Source organism: Notolepis coatsorum (genome assembly GCF_963971535.1).
Source record: "Notolepis coatsorum genome assembly, chromosome: 16".
In the NCBI taxonomy this organism is placed as follows: Eukaryota; Metazoa; Chordata; class Actinopteri; order Aulopiformes; family Paralepididae; genus Notolepis; species Notolepis coatsorum.
In genome coordinates, this window is record NC_140180.1 from 73541737 (window position 1) to 73563219 (window position 21483).

The window sequence follows — 21483 nt, forward strand, 5'->3', positions numbered from 1 at the left end:
TTATCAGTGAACCTTTTGAACAAATCTTGAAATTGTTCAGAAATCACACTGGTGCGACCTGACGAAAATGATTTGCTGTGTCTAAGTAGAAAGGTGCAAAATGTGACCAATTATCTGCTGCTGTTGTTGTCTGTTTCAGTGAAGCTAAGGCATAGGTCCTACAGTACTTGAGAGCATTTTGCTTTTGACACGATGCTGTTCGGCTTTTTACCTGTCACTTTTAAAGTGCATGTGAGACTGCTGGCTGGGCAGTAGGGAAAAAGTAGGAGAGAAAAGTGCTCTGCAACATTCCCGACCACAGAAGGGTGATTGATGGTTGTTATACATAAGGTGTGTGTGTGTCACCGACATGAGGCACCAAAATTGGTAGGGATGAGTCCGAATCTGTGTATGAATTTGGGAAAGCACAGATAATGAGGTGGACACAAATATTGTTATTACACACTGATATTAATATTATTATTCTGGAAAAAATATGTTTTATGTTATGAGCTCCATTGATGCCGCATGCACCACCTAGGTGCACCATCTGTTCACCGTCCAAAAACTACCTGTAGGACTGCCGTCAATAACTAGGACTGTCGTCAAAACGACCTTTAGGACCTGTAAGACTGCCCCGTTTCTTCGTTTGGACCCACGGAAATATCAGTAATCATATTTAACCACATAACTGGTGCATCAAATGAAAAAGGCAGGCGTTTTCTCTAGTCTTCTCTAGTATCTCCGCTGCTCCATGAGAGCAAGGGCTTGCCAATTCCAGGAATATGATTTATACATATAATTTATCTGTTCAAAAGTTGTCATGAGTTGTCATGGGTTGTCCTGGTATTACAAATGCAGTTACTGGTAAACAGACACACACCGTTCCAAATATTATTACAAATCTTTACACTACTCGAAATCGTACGTGATTATACGTATCTTTTGAAGGCAGACACGATGGCCATGTCAGTTTAACTATCAAACACTATGTGATTGGGGCGGCTAGCTCTCGGCGTTGCTATACCAGCTTGGCTGGTCGTTCATACTAATACAATTGGCAGTATTAGGGGGTGGGAATCTGGCGGGTGGGGATCGGACGTTGTGGACAGCGACTCCTACAGGTCGGTTGGTGTGCCTGTACAGCAGAATCAGGAAGCAATGGGGGCAGCGTGAGCCTCCCACGCGTTACTCCTCGCCGCCGAGAGATCGCGCTGTACAGGTGAAAAGATGCGACAGCTGCCTCCTCGTGTACCGGAGGGGACACGTGATGCAAGGCTTGGTCCACATTGCAGCCGACCAGTGGGAGGCATGGTCTAACAACGTTCGAGACAGGGGAGGGTAGAATTGGATAATACGAAATTGGGATGGGAGAAAAATAGAAAATGGGGAGAAAAAGTAGATGATAAAAAAAAGGAAAATAGCCAACGCATTTCATATCGTTCTTATGTCTGAATAATTCATTAGATTATAGACTTTAGAAACAAAATCTTGAACATGGGCCAGTTTTAATTAGCAAACGAGACGTGATAAAAAATAATTAAGATTAGTTTCTGACACTAAAGTGAAGTGCTTACACCTTTTCTGCTCTATAAAGCTGTTTTAGATTTATGACTGATTAGATTAATCTTTATTGTCAGAGAACAACAACATCTTATGGGCAGCCTATTAGTCTACAGGCTGCGTAAAAATAACACATCTGATTTAGCAGGGGAGGGAAGGTGGGGTGTGTGCAAATGCCTGCTATTCTACACTCATAACAAAAATAGTGCTAAATAGCATTAAAAGTCGTTATTTGGCTCGTAATCATCTACAGACTGCATAAAAGATTATATAGAAAAATCACTCTGAACGTCATTATAAATGAGAGCTTATCTTTCGAGATTAAATGAAGATTGAATGAATGTATGTTAGGTTAGAAAATACATTTGCTGGATTTAACCTGGCTTCCTTTTAATCTAATGTTAATTTGTGAATTTGATCTGTTCCCATCTTGTATTGTACAATAAAATCTGGTATAAACCATGGCCATTTCCAAATCCGAATACAGATAATTTAGTTGGTTGAATAGATACAGATACAGATACAGTACAGATACAGATAATGACGTCTCTGCACATTCCACACAACCCTACAAATTGGTTTAGAATTGTAATGGTTAGCAGTGTGTGTGTGTGTGTGTGTGTGTGTGTGTGTGTTGGGGGGGGGGATTAGGAGGTGGTAATCTTTACTCGCACACTGTGCTCATAAATAATTTTTCCGGTTCGCACATATCTATTTTTAGGGGCAAGTGTGAGTGAAATACTCATGCTGTAGAGCCCTGCAAATGTACATAGATACACAAGGTGTGTCCCGGTACAGGGACATGCAACAATTCAGCAAATGCATGCTCACATTCCGACAGCACAGGTTGATATACAGGTGCAGCTCAATACATTTGAATATCGTGGAAAAGTCAATATATTTCGCTGTATTGATGCAGTAATTTATGCAAAACAAGTACATACTTTTCAGAAGGCCGACATTTCTATATAATTTTCCACGATATTCAAATGTATTATATATGTATACAGCTCCATAGACATGCTGACTCTCATGCACTCTGTAGGGATTCTGCACTTTTCATGCCGTCATCCCAATGCATGCAGCAATAGGGAGGTGTAGTGGTTACGTAATTTTCGTTTTTTCCTGTTCTACCCTCTGTGAAATGCAATGTATTTCCCCATTGACCATTTCTAAATCTGCTCGATTTAGATAAATAAAGCATTAACGTTGGCATGGTGTACCTTTCTGTGCATATTTATCTGTAACGCTCTGGGTTCCCTCTCCCGGGAATCCAGCTGTCAGTCTGGAATGTTTTCACCTGGTGGTTGGTATTTGCATTTTGGTTGTCACGCCCACATTCCTGTGTTGTCACTGATTGGTACCCTCCACTGTTGCTGTCACTGTGCTGTCTATTTGCTGTCACTGCTAATTGATTGGAATGTTTGGTTGGAGCCAAGGCTTCCACCCCCTGACCGCTACGGAAGAAGACCGGAGGGATGTCGTGAGTTTGTCACTCAGTGCTCTCTTATTTTTCAACTGCAACCCCGCACTTTCCCCTCTCATGTGTCTCGGGTAGCTTACTTAATCACGTTGCTTACTGGTCGGGCCCTCTCCTGGGCTACTGCGGAATGGGAGAATGGGTTGCCGATTTGCAACAATGTGGATGCCTTCACCCGGGAGATGCGGCATGTATTTGATACATCCCGGGTGATTTCCATTTACGAGGCCGGCAGTCGACTCCTGTCCTGCCGGCAGGGCATTCACACTGTTGCAGATTATGCGATCGATTTCCGCATAGTGGCTCGGGAGGCGGCCTGGCCGGAGGTTCCCTGCTGCGTGCTGTTTGCCCAGGGGCTCTCAGCGCGCATGCGGGACGAGCCTGGACCACCTCATTTCCTTGGCCATCAAGGTCGATAACCGACATCGGGAGAGGGAGTGCAAGAGGGGAGCCTCGTCGCAGGCCCTCTTCCGCCCCTCTTTTGGTGTCGAACCCCCCGCACTTCCCCACCCTAGAGAGAGCCTGGGTGGCGAACCCATGCAACTCGGCGCCCTCAGCCTGTCCGAGGCGGACAGACACAAGTACATTGATGAGAAGCGGTGTTTTCGTTGTGGACGCACGGGGCACCGCTTCTCCACCTGTCGAGGACAGTCGGGAAACGGGGGGGGCCCGCTAGGCTTAGGGAAGCTTATTGCAGGTGGGCATGTTTTCCCTGTCATTGAAGACAATCGCACTGTATTTGACATTTCTGTGGGGTGGGGGGATGTTGTTAAAACCACCAGGGCTTTGGTGGATTCTGGGGCGGCCGGGAACCTTATGCACGAGGGTTTGGCTATCGAGTGGGGGGTCCCCTTGGAGACTTTAGAGGTACCCATTCCCATCCAATCGTTGGATGGGCAACCCCTGGGATGTGGCCTCAATACGCAACGCACCGGGCAGCTACGGGTGCAGGTGGCGGGTAATGGGTGGGAAATGCTGAGATTTTTTGTTGTCATGTCGCCCTGTTCTCTGATTGTATTAGGCCACCCCTGGGTCGCATTACATAACCCCTGTATTAATTGGGCTACGGGTGAACTCTCCATCGGAAGCGGTGTCAAGGCTGATGCTGGCGAGAGTTCACCCCCCCCCCCCCCCCTCCCCTCTTCTCTCTCTCTCCAGGTTGACGGTGAGCGTTGCAGACTCCTTCGTATCTCCCAAACCCGATTTAGCAGGAGTTCCTGCGGTCTATTTTGACCTGGCGGACGTTTTTAGTAAAACACGTGCTAACGCACTACCGCCTCATAGACCTTACGACTGCCCCATTAGTCTTCTATCTGGTACTTCTCCACCCGTGGGTGGATGTTTTCTCTCTCTCGCCCTGAGACAGTGTCCATGAACACTTATATTCGAGAAGCACTGTCCGCGGGGCATATTCGACCGTCCACATCTCCTGCAGGCGCTGGCTTCTTTTTTGTTGCTAAAAAGGATGGGGGTCAGCGGCCGTGCATTGATTATAGGGGATTGAACAACGTTTCCATCAAGAACCGATACCCTTTGCCTCTCATGGACACCGCTTTTGAGTGCTTACAGGGGGCACAGGTTTTCTCTAAACTTGACTTACGTAATGCATACAATTTGGGATTAGGGAGGGGGACGAGTGGAAAAAGCCCTGGTCAACGACGTGCTGTGGGATTTAATTGGGGTGTCAGTATTTGTGTACTTAGATGTCATCCTAATTTTTTCTTGCGATATGGTGCAACACCAACTGCACATTCGTGAGGTGCTTCAACGTCTCCTTAAGCATCAACTATTTGTTAAGGCAGAGAAGTGTGTGTTTCCTTCCTGGGCTTTGTGTTGACGAAAGGTGATCTTCGCATTGGATCCAGCCAAGGTGAGTGCAGTCTTGGACTGGCCACGGCCTTCGTCGCTCAAGGAGTTACAACGGTTTTTGGGCGTTGCAAATTTCTACAGGCGCTTTATTCGCAATTTTAGCGCCTTAGCCAATCCATTAACAGCTCTCACTAAGCCCTCTCTCCCTGGCTTTGAATGGTCGCCTAGGGCAGAGTCGGCCTTCTGCGACCTCAAACGTCGATTTACCTCCGCCCCTGTACTGATCCGCCACGATGCAGAGACTCCGTTCATTTTGGAGGTGGATGCCTCTGACATCGCGTGGGAGGGGTGATCTCTCAGAGATGTTTAAAGGACGGTAAGGTGCATCATTGCGCTTTTTTTTTATGCCGTCTGTCTCCAGCCGAGCGTAACTACGACGTGGGTAATCTGGAGTTATTGGCGATCAAATTGGCACTGGAGGAATGGAGACATTGGTTAGAGGGGGCGGCACATCCTTTCATTGTTTGGACTGATCATAAGAACTTCGCTTACATCCAAGGGGCTAAACGCCTTAACGCTCGCCAGGCCAGGTGGGCGTTATTCTTCACCCGATTTAGATTTTCCATCTCCTATCGACCCAGTTCCAAGAACGTCAAACCGGACGCATGTGAGGGTTCGGCGTGGTATAGAAGAGGAGACCCCAAATGCAGGTAACACGAGCAGAGAGAGAAGAGACTGAGACGACGGAATGAAGTGAACAGGCTTTTACTTTACAAAGATACACGTTGCAAAAGGTAGCAAAACAAAAGCGAACTGTACAACCCGAAAACAAACTCAGCAGTGCTGGAAAAATATGGACTAAGAGGAACGGACTCACGGGGAAACACTGGTGACAAGGTGAGTACGTGACCGAACACAACTGTGGAGAAACAAAACAATACAATGCAATGGCACAACAATGAATGTGAGGAACGGGCAGCTCTATATACTGCCTGTGATTACTAATAATAAGTGCCAGCTGGTATAAGGTCAGGCTGGAGAACACAAGGCATAGTAAAACAAAACTCACATCATTAATAAAAGCATGTGTAAAGGAATATCTAAAAGGAAAAACATATGTAAAAGAACAACCCTTAAAGGAACATTATGTAAAGATGTTAACACTACCTGTTAAGCCTTAAGGTCCCCCTATAGGGGGACCCTTCTTTTCTTTATTATAGATCGATCAATAGAGACCGTATTAGATCCCCAATTATCATATCATGGGGTATCATTGGAAAGCCACACTCATTGGCTACAACCCTGTGCAAAGACTTTCGAGATCGCCAAATGATTGACGGAGCTAGAGCCCTGGGAGTCGGGGGTGGTAATGTGTACTTTTGCGTACTTTGGGGCACGCCTCACATATTGGCATGTAACTCGAGAACCGCTGAACGGATTTTGTCACCTAAAAGGGCAATCGACAGGCAACAAACAGGGCTTTAATTCTATCTATATATTGTATTAAAAGAAATGCACACCCGAGCCACTAGCCAAGAGTAAAGACCATAACCCTATCAAAAACAGTAGTCAAAGTTTATATTTTCATTTTTACAGATGTTTTATATATTTGATCGGAAATACAAATTTATCGGAAAATGCTAATTATCGTAAAAACTGCAAGAAATGACTAAATCCAGATTCAACCCTGCCATTGGAAAGAGGAGCATTTTCCCTATCCATAGATGTATGATTTGGCCATAATAAGGTCAAGGTCAAGTTCAAGGTCAAATATGAATTTATAATTAAAGTCGATTATCATTAATTACTGTATCTACAAATCCTTCTGTTTAATCATCTTCCCGCGGTTCATTTGCTTAGATTTTCTGTACACATGATCTCAATAAGGTGGTGAATGAGCTCAGTGAGCATTTTCTCATGCCCGCATAAATTTTTGATCATCATCATCAAAATCATAAATCATAATGAATCATAATAAATGTATTCATTACAATTTACTCAGCCTAGTAACAGACACAATATTTCTGACACTGGAAATACCCCCAGGTCTCTAGATGTTCCTAGATACCAAGAACATGCTAATTGACCTTGCAGAAGTGGAGCAATCTTCCATTTACTTAGGCATGTACCTTTAGGCGAAAACGGTCTACAGATAAACAGGTTAAAAACATGTGTAAAGGGATGAGCCAAGAAACACAAGTAAAGTATTAACACTTACAGAAAACATATGTAAAAGAGATGAACCTTTAAAGGAACATGAAAAGGATACCTTAAAGGAAACATATGAAAAGGATAAACCTTTCAGGAAACATATGTAAAGATAAACCTTTTAAGGAAACATATGTAAAGATAAACCTTTTAAAACACAAGCTAAAACGCACCACACAACATGAACAGAGGAAACATAGCATTAATATTATCCAGCAGACCTAGGACTAAAAGCCTGATAAGGTCCAATATCTGGAGCTGCTGCGTTTGGCCACCAGAGGGCGGCAGAAACCCACTGTTCATATTGTTCGGGGCATGATCCCTGGCTGGGACCATGACAACGCACTCTCTCGCCAGTTTGACCTTCCGGGCCGGGAGGAGAAGCCCCACCCTATTATTCCAGAGGCCTTGATTTTGGCACCCGTGTCATGGGGCATAGATAGGGTGGTAAGATCGGCTCAGACACACAGAGGATGTATGCAGTGGGCGCATACATCCTCTCTCACCGGCCACCCTGGGGCCGCCAGCACCCTGGAGTTTATCCGTAGGAGGTTTTGGTGGCCAACAGAGGAGGGGGATACATGCTCCTTTGTAGCGGCCTGCCCAGTGTGCGCACGCAGTAAGACCTCTTGCCATGCACCGGCGGGTCTTCTCCAGCCGCTTCCTATTCCCAAACGTCCCTGGTCGCACATATCCCTGGATTTCATTTCTGGCCTTCCTCTGTCGGATGGGTTCACTGCCATCTTGGTGGTAGTGGACCGATTCTCCAAGGCGACTCATTTCATTCCCCTACCCAAGCTCCCCTCGGCTCGGGAGACGGCTTATCTGGTGGTGCAGCACGTATTTCGGGTCCACGGGTTTCCAGTGGATATTGTGTCCGACCGGGGCCCTCAGTTCGCCTCCAGGTTTTGGAAGGCGTTCGCCGCAGGATCCGGTTGCCCGGCGACGTGGAGTAGGAGGTTGGCCTGGGCTGAGTACGCACATAATACCCTTCTCTCCTCCTCTACTGGTATGTCTCCCTTTCAGTGTCAATATGGTTTTCAACCGACTTTTTTCCCCGAACAGGAGCAGGAGGCTAAGGTGCCATCGGCCCAGGCACATGTGGCTCGCTGTCGCAGGACGTGGAACATGGTGCGGACGGCGCTGCAGAAGGCCTCTGTTAAGGCTCAGCGGCAGGCTAACCGCAAGCGTCATCCGGCTCCGGTTTTCCATCCTGGGTAGCGGGTTTGGCTTTCCACCCGCGATCTCCCTCTCCGGGTGGAGTCCAGGAAGCTGGCTCCTCGCTTCATAGGCCCCTTTAAAGTGGTTAGTCGGGTGAACACTGTGGCTTACAGGCTGCGGCTCCCGGCCTCTATGAGGGTTCATCCGACGTTTCATGTGTCCCTGTTGAAGCCATTCCTCTCATCGCCTTTGTCCCTGCCACTCCCCGCGGTTCCTCCGCCTCGCATTATTGATGGTCAGCCTGTCTATACGGTGCGGAGGATACTGAGTTGTAGGCGGAGGGGTAGGGGGTTTCAGTTCTTGGTGGATTGAGAGGGGTACAAGGTAGAAGAGCGTTCTTGGGTGCCTCAAAGGGATATTTTAGACCCCAGCCTGATCGATGATTTCCGGCGGCTGCATCCCGAGGCCCCTAGGTGAACGTCTGGTGCCGTTCGTCGGGGGGAGGTACTGTAACGCTCTGGGTTCCCTCTCCCGGGAATCCAGCTGTCAGTCTGGAATGTTTTCACCTGGTGGTTGGTATGTGCATTTTGGTTGTCACGCCCACATTCCTGTGTTGTCACTGATTGGTACTCTCCACTGTTGCTGTCACTGTGCTGTGAATGTGCTGTCACTGCTAATTGATTGGAATGTTTGGTTGGTGACTACTTATGCTTTTGCTGTTTCCTTGTTTGTTGTCGAGGCTTCAGAAAACCGTTTGTGTGGGAAGGAGCTGGTCAGAGTTGCTCAGCCACTCGTGATGCACTTATATTACTTTTGCCTGTTCTCTCTGTTGACGCCCGGCGTCTTTCCTGGATTATCGCTGCTCTGTGTGTTTTAATAAAGACACATCCTTAGAAATAGCTACCTATCTCCGTCTCTCCTTGTCTCCTCCACCATTGGACTCACTACTACTCACCCCCATACGCAGGGCCGGACTGGGGAAATAATTCATACCGGGAGATATAGCGCGAAATATAGCCCCAGTCAGGCCACTTTTTAAGCGGGGGGTCTGGGGGTCCCCCACCAGGAAAATTTTTGTTACAAAGACTTAATTTCCTGCATTCTGGTGAATTTTTGTGCATGTGAATCACAAACTAATGAGCCAACAATTGCTTAGTACAATGTACTGTTATGAAACTCAAATAAAACTGTTGTGGCACTAGCAATGCTACTCTCTCCACCTTCAAAAAGAAAAAAGCAAGAGCACAACATATTTCTCTATTTACTATTATAATACAGTTAACCCTCTCCACCTATTCAAACAGAACAAGAGCGCAATACCATATTCACTTTACTGATGCACTACCCATCAACAGTTAAAATAGCCCTTTACACAAACATTAAATAACAGACCTTTCATTACAATACTATAATAACAGTAGCCACTGCCAGAATAGTGACACATGTATATGCACAACGAAGACAGAAGATTGCGTTGTCTCAATCATTTTAACTATAAGTATGAGCTCACTGACTGAAATTTCCAACAAAAAGCATCAATTGTCAAATAATATTGATCACATTAACTAGATAGATGTTTTTGAGGAAATTAGAAAGGGAACAACAACTTAACCCTTGTGTCTGATCAGATTCTTATTTTTTTATAACTTTGCAGTGATTATGTTTGTAGCCAATATATGTGGCAAAGGTGTGTAATCTTTGAATTATCTTGGATTTTTTTTTACTTTCGCTTTCATAAATTGTTTATTCAACTTCAGCCCAATCATAACCACCACATATTCTTTTTTGTAATGTCAGATTTAACAACTCCTTTCAGAAAAGTGGGAGTATTTCATTTGAATCTGAAGTTGAATAAAATATTTATGGATAAGAAAGTGGGAAATTATTTCAACATATAATCTTTTTATGGCGTTTTTCAATTTAGTCCCCTAATATGGTAAGAGTATAACACTTTACTTTTCAGACACAAGGGTTAAATTATTTATTTGTTTCTTGGCAGATTTAACATTGGGCTTTTGTTTTGACAGGGGAGATGATGCATTGCATGGTAACGTTAGCTAGCTAACATCCACATGTTTATTTTGATCACTGACTAACCTGCTGGTTCCTTGACCTTGGTGCAAGAAAACATTTGATAAATGTTGGCGGATTTAGCAGCATCTGCTGTAAGGGCCTTTCTTTTTCTTTGTTTTATCCCTCTCTCCTCCACCCTTTCTCTTTCTTCCACTGTCCATCTTGACATCAACGTTAATTGACTTTCGCTCTACTGTATCTCTCCCGAGTCACTCACTACCTGGCTCACTGCCTGGCTGTTATTCTGCAGAAAGCCATCTGCCATTCCATTCGCCGCCTCCGCTGTCAATCAGTTGTATCGCCTGGTCCCGCCTCCACAATCACAAGCGGCAGCACGGCTCCATTTGTATGTGTGTGAACCGCGAGAGGGAGAGAGTCAGATAGTTCTCCACCTCTGTCGCAGACAGTGAAATCCTGGTTGTTCCCCACCCACCTATTATATATAACTATCATGCCACCACAACTAGAAACAATGGCCTGGCAAAAAAAAAATATAATAATAATAATAAAAAATAAAAAAAGTATAAACTTTTTTTAATAAATTCTTTTTTAATTAAATTTGTATCTGTACAGGCCAGGCCACGGGAAAACTCCCGGTGCTTCCAATGGCCAGTCCGGGCCTGCCCATACGTAACATTTATCCACAATCTATAGCTCAACATGAAAATATTCGCAATTAATCGTAAAGGTAGCAAAATAACAACGTTTATGTTTTCGTTCGCTGGGAAACTACACTGCTATTTGGCACTGCTGACTGACATCACCACAGCGTAGCCTCGTGCCTATAGTCACAGACCTAGGATCAGATTTCCCTTACATTCGATAAGCTTAACAATTCGTACAATGGGAAAATAACTGACCCTGAATCTGTGGCTATCTCTCTGGTGATCATATCCATTTATCAGATGATGCCAAACACCATTTCTAAAAGCAACAACCACGTTATCATTATTTGTATTTACTGCATATAAATGTCAAGTTAGACCGCGCTCTCAAAATCCGACACTGGGTGCTGAAATCCCATAAAGTGATATATAAAAAGGAGCAGGGAAGCTGGACCAGCACTCTCAGGTTCAAGTATTTAATAGCAGCCTGAAGTGGAAACAAACATGTTTCGGAACTCTTGTTCCTTCATCAGTGCTGGTCCAGCATCCCTGCTCCTTTTTATATATTTACTGCATATTAAATCACTGTAAATACTAATGTAATCATTGTTTCGTTGTACATATTGTGTATAGTTTATAACGTTATTGTTTTTACGGCGGGCTCTACATGCCCCGATTTAAAATGGTTATCTCCTCTTTGTATACTTTTTAGAGAATATGCTATACAGCATTATATATATCGTTCTTATTTACTTTTGTCCTCACACTTATGGACATGACAGTAGTAGTTATAAAGTTTTTGAGCTTGTAACGTTAGTTAGCTATCGTGGCATCAGCCGGCCGTGACGGTGTAGCTAGCTAGCTTGCTAGCCGGCATGATGCATGCAGTGCACAGGTCTGAGAAGAGGACCTGCACATTTGACTCGGTCCCGAAACGCCTCTACATGCCCCGATTTAAAATGGTTAACGACAGTAGACATTGCTAATGTCTAGTATGTTTAGCGAGGTAACGTTAGCTAGCTAGCTAGCTTGCTGGCCGTGATGTGGATCCGGTGAGGCTGCCTAGTGAACAACAGGCTGCCTACTGGTAATTGTCGTTTTTTTTTTTTTACGACAAATTAAAAACCTTATAACTACCTTTATTTCAACCAAAAATGCTTAAACAATAATGGTAGTGGTAGAAGGGAACTCATTTTGTGCAAAAATGGAAAGCTTACCAATGTTCATGCGGCAGAATTGTTACAATAGCCGATAATCCATTTTCCCAATGATGAATCTCTATACGGGTGGAACAACCAGTGACGTCAGACTACACCTCCCTATAGCCCCAGCTCACTACAACCCTGGCGCTTCTGGCTCCCCCGCCCTCGGGGCTCACATGCAGTTCACTCAATACGGTTCTCACGCAGACCACGGCCACTGTTTGTGTCTCTCCCCACGTATCATCAGCAGACATCAATTCAGGTCCTCGTTCCTGTTAATGGCGGTAGAGCGCTGAGCCTTGGCAACTCTGGTGTTGTTGCATTCACTCTACACACAACGTCTCCGTAACACAAGTTCATACCCAGCCTGACTCAGCTAGAGGCTCGGCCGCCATCCAAATTATACACAATATGGCGGGAGAAATGCCATTTTCCAGAATGGGTAGACAGGATATTGAGATGGGGGCATGTAATGCAATTCACCCCCGCCCCCCCCCCCCCCCCCCAATCCTCCGTTCTCAGGGGTGAATCCTACTGTCTGTCTGTGTCAAGATTCAGACGCTGCTATCCAAGTCATAGCGAGTCGTCATATGGTATAAAGCAGTGTACCCACGTCCCCAACGTTTTTTGTGTCACGGACCATTTTCATGCCAGACACTTTTTCCACAGGTGGAGGGGTGCGTTGATCACCAGACATTGGGCATCCATCGTCTTGACAGTGCTGAGAGGCTGAAGTGTCTGGTTTCCCCCTGCCTCAAGGTTATGTTTCACTATTCATGTATACATGGTTTAAAGCCACCGCCTGTGGACTATTGCCTTAGCCACGGTCGAACCATATTATACACCTGCTCCCTCTCAGCTTCCCGCTGTTACTACTGTGGAGTTATAGCAGAGTGGTGACATCATGAGTTTGCTGTATTGGAGTTTGAGTATGGGTTTGAGTTAGCCCTGCGTTCCCAATATATCCGGTTGTTGACTATTCCAGGTAAGTGTATATTCATATCAACAACTCTGACATATCCTCTCTCTCCTCTGCCTCTATGAACTTAGCAATAGGAAAAAAGCACCACAGGCAATGTGGAGGGGAGAAACCTTAAGGCCGTTCAAGGGGGGATCTCCCTTCTTAGATGTCGGTGATAGTAGTTGTCACGGTCCACCAGTTTTTCCCCACGTTCCTCCCCCCATCCAAAGACTGCACCCACATTCCCTCTTCACCCATGTTCAAGCCCCCTCTGTTTCTTCCTCCATCTGTGGTCCTGTACCCCCACCTACTCGACAGATGCTGTCACGACTCCTCCTCCATTTGTGTGTTGTTAAGATGTGCTTATTTCTCTGTTTTCTCCCCACCTTGTGTCTGTTACCCCTTGTGCTCCTGTGCTTTTGTTAAGTGTTATTCTTGTCCTTTAGTGTTGGTCCCAGTGTGTTTGGTTCTTGTCTGTGTTAGTATCCTGTCAGGTTGTTTTTCCCCCTTGTGTTTCTCGTTTTGCTGATTGCCCTTGTTAAAGTTAGAGGTTATATGTAGGATTGCAAGTAACTGTCTAACTGTATTTAACTGTTTCCACTGACTGTACATAACTGTTTCCACTAGATGGCGCTATAGGCGGAGCCACTAATGCTACCACCAGGTGGAGAGTATTTAAGGAGATGTCTCCTCCCTCTCTACCTCTTTCCCACCTGCCTCTCACGGAGAGGAGAACTCATGTACTGCTGCTTTACCATGCAAATAATAAACCACGCTGATTAATGGCTGAAGGTAGAAACCATGCCTCTTGACCACATTATTGTCGCCCCATAGCCAGACTCTGTCAACAGGTTATGGGCGCAGATCACGCAGGGGCGAAATAATAAGGGTAGCAAGTTTAGCTGAAGTATAGGATAGGTTAGCACCGGGAGCACCGCGTGGCTAGACGCTAGGCCAACAAGAGCTAAAGCTACGCCCATCATCAAAGACCAACATGGAATCCAACACGACGATCCTGCGCGTCAAGAGGAAGCAGGGCACTGACCCCACCGACACGCCGCTGCTGGAGCGCAAGCGGACCCGGGGGGGAGAGCAGCGCACAGAGCCTCGGGGAGGCGGCAACGGGGGAGACGGAGCCTGCTGAACGGAGGCGAGGGGGAGAACCCCGTCTTAAAACTTGTGGCGACCAACGGAAGGAGCAAGTGGCCCTCATTTAATGGAAAGGCAGAGGACTATGAGCTCTGGGAAGAGCGCATGTTATGCTGCATGCACGGTGTGGGACTGAAGACGATGATCTTGACGGCCCCCACGGGAGACCTGACGGCGGAAGCACAAGCCCTGGACGACAAGCGTAATGCAGATGCATACTGTGAGTTAGCACCACTGCTCGACGACACAAGCTTGGGGCTGATATTCCGCGACACTAAAGACAAAGGCAGAGAAAGCCTGGGAGTGTTGAGAGAGCATTATATCGGGCAAGGGAGACCCCGAGTCCTGGCCCTCTACATAGCACTAACAGCACTGAAGAAGGGGCACACTGAGACTGTGACCGAATACGTCATCAGAGCTGAGCAGATCATGACGGCATTGAAGAGTGCAGGAGAAGCACCAAGCGATGGGCTAATGATGGCGATGGTGATGAGGGGACTACCGGAGCTGTACAAACCGTTCACACTCCTGGTAACACACGGTTCAGCGGACATGACGCTGGGAAAGTTCAAGGCCAAGTTACGAAACTTCGAGGCCTCAGAAGATACCCACCCAGCCGCCGCGGAGGCGGGAGAGACGGTGCTGTAGCGGGACAAGAGGGCTTCATCCCCAGGGCGCAGACAGCGTACATCACCAGGCCAACGCAGCTGCAGCAGGCCCAAAGGAAGGGACTGATCGTGGACACAGGTGCGTTGTCCCACGTCATCAACGACAGGAGTCGGTTCAAAAACTTTGACAATACTTTCCACCCGCAGAGACACAGCATGGAGCTGGCAGACGGGAAGCGCACCTACGGGTTGGCGCAAGAGAGAGGAGACGCACAGGTATGCCTCACAGACAGTGAGGGGTGCCGGCGTACAGTGACGTTAAAGAACGCTCTCTATGTACCATCGTTTTGAAGGTGTAACACAACACAAGTTCCAATAGGAATATTCCATGTTATGGGAATGCAATTACCTTATTAGGTGAAATTACCCTTTAAACCATCTTTCTTTACAGGAGAACCATCAGTGATTCAACTATAATCAATGTCATCAATGGGATTCAAGTATCTTATTGGGTACATTGACCCTTTAACTCGTCCTCTTTACAAGAGAACATCAGTAGTTCAGGTATCTTACTGGGCGTATTTACCCTTTAAGTCTCCCTTCTTATAGGAGAAATATCAATGGTTCAAGTATCTTACCAGTGGTTCAAGTATCTTACCGGGTGTATTTACCCTTTAAGTCTCCCTTCTTATAGGAGAAATATCAGTAGTCAGGGCCGCCTCAGGGGGTGTGCGAGCAGTGCGGTCGCACAGGGCCTCGCGGGAAGGGGGGCCTCGCAAAATAAAAATAAAAAAAAAATAATTTTTTTTTTTTTTTTTTTTTTTTTTTTATTATTTATTTTTATTTTATTTTTATTTTTTTGCGAGGCCCCCCTTCCCGCGAGGCCCTTTTTCATCACAGACCTAAAATCTAGTTTTGCTTATATGCTTATATATTTCACATTAGACACGTTTGTAGAATGTGTCTGACTTCCTGGCTCTGCAGACTGCAGTTTTCCGGTTTCTGCGGATTTGCTGCTCTACAGATTTTAGGATAGTGTTTCCGGCCCGTCCGCCGACCGCCGTAATACCAAATAGAAGAAGAAGACACACGAGGTAGATAATTCAGCGCTATTCAGAGGAGCGAGGCGAGTGGATGTCTTTTCAAAAGAAGGAGAAGAGAACTTGTGAGCAGATAAATCTGTTAGGCAGCAATATGCCGAAAGGTGTCCAGTCTGCCGGAAAGTACTCGAAGAAGAAGAAGAAGAAGAATTACACCGTGGGCCAAGTCTCCTTCCAACTTTACCATTGGCGCCGGCCACGCCGCATTCATTGATACTGCGTTATGTGAGTCAACCTATGATTATATACCCGCCGTGGACCTGTCCTGACCTATCTATCTTTCTCTCAATCTGGAGCCAAACTGGTCGACTAGCTAATATATAGTACTACTAGTAGCTAACTGTGTGTGTCTGGTGAGAGCACCTGGCTGTATGTAGACAGTAGCCGCATAGCTTGTTAGCTGTTAGCTAACGCAGAAGCAAGCTATGCGGCTACTACATGCAGCCAGGTGCCTGATTGAGCTAACTGTTAGCCAGTTAGCTGTTTAGCGTCAGCTGGGAACGTTCGTTTGATGCTATCAGTTAGCCTTGAGAATAGCAGGCCCTGGCACTCTGACTACGACATCATCTTTGACAGAAGATGTAGTCGGGCCTGCACCATGACAAGGCTCTGGCCATAGCTTTGTCCCGACAGCGAGAGGCCTTTCGTCAACGTGGAGACCTGTGTTGCAGGCCTTTCGACCTGCGTTCCTCGTGCAGGTAAAATGTCATGACATTACCCCACTCTTCCTTCCTTCCCCTCCCGAATGTTTTGTTAATAACGATGTTTTTTTCCAGGCAAAACATATGCTACTTCACAACATTTGGAGATACGACATGTGCTGTGTGTGAATGGTCGTTTGTGTAGCTTGGGTAGCGTTGGGCCGTTGGCCAAAGCTGTGTGTCACGTGGCCTGGTGTCACAGTACCTGGCTAGCCTATTTAGCTGATGTCGGCCATTGGCTCCTTGCTGCTTTGGTTTCTCTGGTATAGACGCTCTTCTTGTTGGATTTAAGTGTTGATCTTTGTCCTTTTGAATCTCTCATACATGCTATAGTCTCTCTCTAACACACACACACATGACAAACACACATGTTCTCTCTCTCTCTCTCTCTCTTTCTAACACACACAGTCTGCCTATGGCGGCCTTTCTCGATGGCTAGGCTGTGCTCAAGGATCTTCAGTCACAGTGCTCAGGTATTCTGCCACTGTGTACTCTCTGTTTAGGGCCAAATAGCATTTCAATTTCTTTCCAATGTGTGTCTCTCTCTCTCTCTCTCTCTCTCTGTACACTGTATATTGACTGTAGAACGGGAGCTCTCTCTCGCTCTCTTGCTATATGTTGACTGTATCATGCCCCGCCTCGGGCAGCGCTATTATTTAAGAATATGTTGACTGTATAAAAAAAAAAAAAAAAAAAAATATATATATATATATATATATATATATATATAATTTTTTTTTTTTTTTTTTTTTTACCTTTGGGGGGGGGGGGGGGGGGGGGGGGGCTCGCGTTAAATCTCGCACAGGGCCTCGCATTTCTCCCAGGCGGCCCTGTCAGTAGTCATATATCAAATTAAATCAAATCAAATACAAAACACAATATCAAAATAACAAAAGGTGAACGGGGTCGAAGCCCTTGGAATGTCGTTGTATTCTCGTTAAATCAGTTTGTGTATCAGAAAAGGATATAGGTCAGTTCAATCGGTAGAAGTTCTTATGATTCAAGTTCAATCAGTTCAAGCCTACCGGATTGTTGAGGTAACAGGAGTTGAGCAACAGGGGTATTCACATTAGGCTGGCATTAGCCTTGAGCTATATCAGAGGTTCAGTGGGTTGGCTCGCTAATCTTGTATCGGTCCGGCACACCGCCTCGTCCCGCATGGGCACACGTGGTGATGGGTGGTCTGGAACTGCTTCCAGGGTGGAACGGGGTGCTGGGAAAACCTAAAAACCTGGCCAAAACCGCAGGTTACTTTAACTGCAACGCATCTCCGTGGATGTGTGTGTCTCATCTGCGCGTAGTGCAAGACTCACCTGCTGTAAAGCAAGGCGTGGCTGTCGTGATATCTATCTCACGTCATGAAGTAAATTAAAGGGCAGTGCTGTAATTCAAAGGACTAGGTACCCAATAATATTAACTACTTATGTTCTTACATAATAGCAATAACTATTTATGTTCTTATTCAATGGCATTAACTATTTATGTTCCTATGATTAAATAGTTATGAATCTGATACCTGGGTTACACACGCTACTCACGAACGCGGGTTGAATGATTGACAGCCCTCGACGGTCTGAGACTCAATCAGAGAGGAGCTGGGAGACATGGCATAGACCACTGCACTTCCGCATTACATGGAGCTTGTGAGGAGGAGGGGGGCGGGGGGACGAATGCGCTGCCTTCCCCCCCGCACCTCCCATGAGCTCAAAATACCGGAAGTGGTGGTCAATTGTTTACACTTTCCATTGGATAAAAGAACGTGTCTCGACTCGAGTCGGACTTGTCACGATGGAGAAGCTGCAATATTCAATGGAAGATGAGATCGGTCACTGCTTTGGCTGTTGTGTGGTGAGTGCATTTAAAATATATATATATATATTTTACAGTGATTATGAATTCATTGGCCCGCTGTGGCCTTGCGTGTGTAATACACCAACACGGTTCCCGCGGTACCAGGTAGCCCCCAAGGACCACATGAGTCGCGGCAAGCCTTGCTTGCATTTTTTATCAAATATTAATATCGCCGCGGGGAGGGGGGGGGGGGGGCATAATCCCACGGGACAATGGGATTGACCGATATGTTTACCAATATTCCAATGTACAGTTTTGCTGTACCATTGACTCAGAATGGTCTGTTTTATTGAAATCGTCACAGCAGTATAGTTTGTTTATACTTCAGAAGTATGATATTTAAACATGGTCCCCAAAATGAATGGAAGCGAATGAGGAGCCTGACACCTGGGAGGAATGGGGGTGTTGCAGCATTGGGGATGTTTAAAAAATATTATTTAATATATATAATATAATAATTTTGTGCTTCACCAAGAAATTTGGTCAGCAGCCGCCACTGACACACACTCACTCACACACACACACACACACACACACACACACACACACACACACACACACACACACACACACACACACACACACACACACACACACACACACACACACACACACACACACACACACACACACACACACACACACACACACACACACACAGCGGCATCACTTATGAAAAGTTATTCGGTTACTCACCATTGTTGCAGCTGACGCGCCTTGCTCCAAATTTGTAGACACTAGACAGTGAGGCAAAGTGGCAAAACGTCCACAAAGTTCTCCTCCAAGTCCTGTGGGTATTGTCTCCTAGGCTTTTCTGCAGCTGAGCGAATTTCAGTTCTGCTCAATGAATGAATCCGAGAGAGGAATCCAAATTTCCCCTCTAACTGCTTGTATGCTGCATTGCGTCGTTAATAAAGTTTTCAATCAATCAATCAAACAATTCCATTTGTTTAGACATTCACAAGACTCGCATAACGTTACATAACGTTAGCTAGCAAGCAACCTAGGCGACAATATCGCTAGCGTGTGGCGTCCCCTCCCTGATTGCAATGCTATCTACTAGAGAATTTGAACGTGCCCGCGAGGCGATGACGTTGTTGTCACGTTTAGCTTTTAATGTGATTTGATTGGTCAATTTGGTGGGAACTTTCTGGTCCAGCCGCCCGGGGCTGAAGACGAATAGAGCTGTATGGAATCCCTAACCTAGTCACCGGCTGCGGCCGTGTTAAGGCGTAGGCGCTAAGACCAACCCATTGAATTAAGCTAGAATCTTATTGGCTAATAATATGGTAACTAGGACGCTTGAAAAAGACAACCCGGCCTAGCTTCAAAGCCTCCAATGTCAATCAAAATAATGCTACCAGCAGACTGCTGGGCTCAGTCAGTGTTGGCTGCCTCAGTGACAGTGTTAGAGAGAGTGGGCACAGTTTCGCTCGTTCGGTTAATTTCTCCAGGAGGGAGAAAATTATTATAACACAGAGATGAAAAATTATGATTATTTAAAATTTTACATTTTAATATTTTTTTACTGTTTATATTTGTGGGGAAGCTTGGCTTCCCTTGACTTCCATGAATATTCGCCACTGGTACATATACGTGTAATGAAACACAAATATATACATGCAATAGCAACTGGGGTAGGCCTACATAAGAACATTTTGAAAGATTGAAAATAGAATAGAGCTGATGACGGGTCCATTTGAGGTATGGGGGTGACGTAGAGAGGATCATATCCTCTTGGCCATCACCACGGGACGTCAACCATTTGGTCATTTTGGTCAATAGAATAGATACATGTAGTAAGCATGTGAATAGAATCAAAGTATATAAGAGAATTGTGAAATTAAGTAATGCATAGAACTAAGAACAACTGCAAGCGTATGTATGCCCCGGGGAGCAGGAGAATGGTTCGACGCTGCAGGTCAGACAGAAGGCGGTATGAAGCTGATCCATGATCTCAGTGGTGCACATAACCAATGTGGGGGTAGAACAGTCACTGCAAACTTGGCCATCACCCCGAGATATCCACCACCTTGGCCAACACTACGAGAAAACCACTCAGAGAGATAGGGAGATGGGGACAGGGGTTAGATAGTTCACTTGTTTGTAGTGGGCAGAATTGGAGCAATAAATACATGTGATAAACATATATATGCATACATGGTGTCAATAGAATCAAAATATATAAGATAATTGTGAAATTAAGTAATAGATAGAACTAAGAACTACTGCAAGCGTATGTATACAGGATGAGATACATGACGATGGCTCAAGGCCATATGCCCCTGGGGGCAGGAGGAACCACTCAGAATAGGTTGAGGCAGAGCAGGTTGATTGATTGATTGATTTTTATTGTGGAGTAAAAGACAGCATCCAAGGGATAAAACATGAGAAAGTGCAAGCACTTATTTCCATCATGGTCCCTGATTTTGACATGGACAGACATCATAAAACACAGAGCATCATAATAAAACATAGATAATCATAATAAAAACATAGAGCATCATAATAAAACATATAGCAACCCCATAAAACATTAACCTGCATTTCACTTCTACATAATACTATCAAGAGACTAACAGATATGCCCTACCCTCTCCTTCCTAGACGTGGCTACTCTATAATTCTCAGGCTAGCCATTTCTTTGTGGCACGTCTAAAGCTTCCCCCCTCTTCAAAATTGTTCAGGGCCACTGGAAGCTTGTTCCACTCCAATGCCGCAGAATATAAAAAAGTATTTGTGCCCATTAGTGAGTTGAATTTTGGAAGAATAAAATCAGTACTGCTCCTTCTAGTGGAATATGAATGATTGTCACGGAAGCGATTGAAGTAATTGGATTGATATTTCGGACCCGTATTTTGAACTATCTTGTGTGTAGGACCTAATTTGATGTGAATTACCCTTTTATTGACCGGAAGCCAGTTTAGTTGCCTAAAGAAAGTTGAGGTAGAAGGTCACTGGAATGTCTATATCGATATATTCAATCAGAGAGACAGGGACAGGGGTTAAAAAAATCGGAAGAAAAGCACACAT